Below are 4,538 nucleotides of genomic sequence, written 5' to 3'. Positions count from 1 at the left end.
CCCTACAAGACTAAAAATTTTTTGAAAAATTATTGGGGTATTGTTTGAAGGAAGAAAGGTGTAATTATTCTTCTGCTTATGAGCTGAACAGAGATGCAATGAGCTACCAGATAACTTTGTGGCACATTCCCCGAGGCTCTCTGAAACCCAGACCTGCTGAGGATTGAGAGGGTTTCCTGGGACCTCCCAACTCAGGAACGCTGGGCTCTAAGAGGGGGATGTAGCCACTAAACAGATGGTGCGACATCCCAGGCCTAGCAACAGTGGAGAGCAATTACTAGACCTGATTGGGCAAGGGGAGAGAGCTGTTCCTGGAACCTGGGAAAGTGATAGTTGTAGGTAAGGCTGTAACTGTAGTAGAGTGCCACTAACCAATAACTGTGGTCTTGGGGCGTGGCGTAGAACACAACTACTGCCAACCTGCAGGAAATAATTACCTTGATCTCATATTCCTCCTACACTCCCATTCCCAGTCAGTGAATCCCATTGGCTGTAGCCAGCAAGAAGTCGGTGGGTAGAGGAGCCCTTTTGCACAGTTCAAAAAGATTAACTTTCTGGGGCATATAATAGGGTGGAAAATGATGAGAATGTATCTGGAGGGACAAATGCAGAATACCCAGCAATTTTCATTCTTGTGATTAAAAAAAAAATCCCATATACTCCCCTCTCCTCCACCCACACTGCTTCCCCTGTTATTAACATCTTGCATTGGTGTGGTACATTTGTTACAATTGGTGAACCAATATTGATTCATTATTATTAACTAAAGTGCATAGTTTCCATTAGGGTTCATGCTTTGTGTTGCATAGTTCTATTCCTGAGATTTTAATTGTGAAAGCATCTCATTATGAGGTGAATTTTAGTGTCAAATAGGTTTTTCAAAAAAGGTTTTGTATTTCCTGAATTCTTTCATTTATTTGACATCTGTTTGTTGTCTTTAGACCTGTATGATATCTGGACTGGAGATATGTATGTATGTATTTGATTCCATCTTTTTCCCCCCTGATCATTATAAACCCTAGGTTAAATTTTCTTCCAATCATTGTTTGTCAGAACCTTATTTTCCTGTCAGAGCTTTCCAACTTCATTAAAGCAAAGTTCTATAACTGGTATATGTTTTTCATACCATAGCTAGAGTCTCTTTTCCACAAAAATTGCTGGTAATGTGAATGCAAAATGCAGGGGTTTTAGTTTTTTTCTTTTCATTTTTGTCTGTTGGATTAATATCTGTGAATTTCTAGCTCAGATCAGACAAGCAGACAAGGGAAGAAAGAAGCAAAAGAAAATCCTTCAGAACCTCTGGATCATGATGCTTTAAGAAGTTCACAGAGATTGTTACTTGCCCAAGCTCCCAGAGGAAAGGCTGTGAGTGTGGTTAATGGCCTGCCTTGTGGCTTCAGCATCCTATAGTCAAGTCTGAGTTACAGCTGTGTTTGTCTGAGGTTTTTAATATATACTTATAAAGTAGGTGACTACTTTGTTATAAAAATAATGAAGTCATGCCTGTTGACTTTATTGAAAATAAAATTGTTTTATTTTATTAAAAATAAAATTGTTTATAAAAACCACCAGGTTGGTATTGTTTGGCCTTTGGGAACTGTGGACTTGAGTAGTGGAGGTGAGAATTCTCTCAGTGTATGTACCTTTCTATAATCCCTTGATTTTTCTATTCACACACACACACACACACACACACACACACACACACACACACAGAGTGCCTCCAGGAAGAAAGAAAAGAACTGCTGGACAAGTTCTCTCCCACCTTCATGTGACTGTTAAGTCTGTGCAATCCAGTCACCATAAAGGCATTTTAGACACTTGAGGAATGTCTCTCTGTGTTACCACCTATTCTGCACTGAATGTTGTTGTCCGTCCCAAATTCCTATGTTGAAGCCCTAACTCCCCAATGTAATGGTATTAGGAGGTGGAGCCTTTGGGAGGTAATTAGGTTTAAATGAGTTCATGAAGATGAAGCCCCCATGCTGAGATTAGTACTTATAAAAACAGAAGAGACACCAGAGTTTCCTTTCTCTGCCATGTGAGGATGCTGTGACAAGGTCTTCTGCAAGCTGGGGAGGAGGCCCTCAACAAGAACTGAATTCTGTCAGCACCTTGATCTTGGACTTTACAACCTCCAGAACTGTGAGAGGTGGCGAATTGATAACCTAAAGTTGCAAGTAGCTACGAAGGACTTCGATGAAGCAAAAGGTAACGTCCCTGGGTGGGTTTGAACCACCAACCTTTCGGTTAACAGCCGAACGCGCTAACCGATTGCGCTACAGAGACTTGAGAGCACATTCCTCATAACTCGTTTCCTGATTCAAGAAATTGCTTTTCAACCTCTGGCTGGGGACATCCTCAGATTCTCATATTCCGGAAGCCAAGGGTGCGCGCGGGAGACACTGAAGCCAAGAGTTGGTGTCATCGGGCACGTTTGGACATCGATAGGACGTTTGAGAGTCAGCTAGGGGACTCTGACTGCCGAACGCCAGATCTATGGCCTTCCCACCTGCTCCCCGCCTCAACAGCCGCCCGGCTCCAGGTGACGACCGCAGCCTCCCGGGCTGAAGTCCACGTTACCATTCTTAGCTTCGCTCGCCGTGAGTCACCACTTGACTCTGTGCGCGCGCGTGCGAAGTACACGAACCAGCTGTGCCCCCACTGCGCTGCCCACGTTCTGCGTCTCTCTCTAGATGTGGACTCCGACCGGCAAGACCTCAGAACTGCTCGCGATGCAGCCCGCCCTCCGGGCAGGGCCTCGCACCTAGTAGGCACTCAATAAATGCCCGGTGAAGGATGCATTCTGCCGCAGGGTCCTAGGCAACCAAGAATTCCAGTGTGTGCTTTAAGCTTTTAGGCCTACGAGTAACTCCGGAAACGGAAGGCTGGAAAGGTTTCTCAAAGCCGGAGGCGCTTTTATTCGCGCAGCTGACTGAGAACAAGGCAAAAGTCTTGACTTTGGACACGTGCGCCCCGGGAACGAGCTGAGTTCCCCACCCTGGACTGCGACTCAGCCTCGGTCTGGGGTCGTCCGTCCTGAGGGGTTGAATAGGGAAAGCTGAAGAAGAGAAGAAAGCGAGTGGGGGTGGAGGCAACCCAGCGAGGGACGGGGAGAGAGCGAGCTAGTGCTCTGGCCACTGAAGAAAAAGGCGAAAAGAAAACGGAAAATGCCTATTTTCGTTAAATAACTTTGATTACCCTCCCCCTGCCTCCTCTTTGTCGGCCACCGCGCTGACCATGATTGTGTAGTGTTGGATGCTCTCGAATCCGGATGACTGAGGTTCCTCTTTGAAATGCTTGGTTAAAGACCGCAACGCCGTGAGATGTCACCGGAGTCCAGATCTCGGAGCAGGTGGCGAGGCGCCCCCGGCCCCGCGCCGTAAGGGGCGCACAATCCCCTGCTCACCGCTGGAGGGTGAGACAGGACTCCGACTCCGCCCCAGCCCTCCGAGGCCGGGAGTCGGCTGCGCTCCTCCTCTCCCCCTTCCCCTGCGCCCTGTGCCTTGCGGAGGAATGCTGAAGAATGTTATCCAACCACTTGTACTGTCGGGTAGATGCACTGTCAGAAGCAACCGTAGAGAGATACTGATAAAAATTCTGAAGAACAGAACGTCTGAGTAAGCTTAATCTCATTCCTGGAGCAGACTGAGTAATGCTGACTGTTTACTAAAGGTAGGATGATGACAACTGTAGCTTTAATCCCACATAAATAGAGCTGGAAGTCCACAATAGCTTTGTAGTCATGTGCGGGCTACCTGCAAGCATGCACTCTGAGTTTTTTTTTTTTTTTTCTCAATAATAAACTTAGCTAATACTCAGTTGGTCAACATGCGTGCTCCTTTGAGTCTCGATTTCTTATTTCCCCAACAGCCCCACATAAGAGGTGGAGGATGCGCAAGGCTGAAGCACCGAAAGTGCCCTTGGCGCTGCCTGAATTCTCCCTTGTGACGGAAGACCTTGGAGAAAAGCATTCACGATTGTCGTGGAAAGTTAGAAAATTCCAGTAACAGGACGAAGGAGGTGGATCCGGTAAACCTCGGTGGGACCTCTTGGGATGAATTGGAAAAGACCCTTTTATCCTGGACGTCCTTTCCATTGAAGTCTGGGGTTCCATCTGGGCGGAAATGAGCACAGGGAGAGGCCGTTGTAAAAGTCCCAGAGGAGGGCGGAGTCGCTCCCTCAGCCCGACCCCACCTCTCGCAGCAGTTTCTACCCAGTACCCCGGTTTCTCCTTGAAGTCGGAAGTAGGACGATCGTAGGCCTGGTCCGTGACTTACTGCCGATGAGCCCTGGGCCGGAGGAAATCCATTACACTCTCTACAAACCTATTTCCTCATCAGCAACTCGCCGTGGTTGCCTTCAGTCTTGGCGCAGACATTTTCCATTTGGGCAACTGATACCAAGCTGGTAGGGAGAAGAGAAGCTCACGGCTTTTCGTCTTCCTGCTAGCTCAGTTTGTAGCGTGCACGACTTCTAATTTCAAAGTCTTGAGCATAGCCCAGCTTCCTGTGCGTTTTATTTGGTTTTCTTTGGAT

General features: G+C 47.2%; 1 non-coding gene across 1 annotated transcript; it reads right to left on the bottom strand.

The window, feature by feature from the left end:
* Positions 1 to 2,215: 2,215 nt before the first annotated feature.
* Positions 2,216 to 2,289, bottom strand: TRNAN-GUU (transfer RNA asparagine (anticodon GUU)). The gene has a single exon. It is a non-coding gene; the product is annotated as a tRNA-Asn (tRNA).
* Between the last annotated feature and the right edge of the window lie 2,249 nt (positions 2,290 to 4,538).

This window comes from Lipotes vexillifer, unplaced genomic scaffold (assembly GCF_000442215.2).
Source record: "Lipotes vexillifer unplaced genomic scaffold, Lipotes_vexillifer_v1.1 scaffold773, whole genome shotgun sequence".
In the NCBI taxonomy this organism is placed as follows: domain Eukaryota; kingdom Metazoa; phylum Chordata; class Mammalia; order Artiodactyla; family Lipotidae; genus Lipotes; species Lipotes vexillifer.
This window is presented reverse-complemented; position numbering and strand designations above follow the sequence as displayed.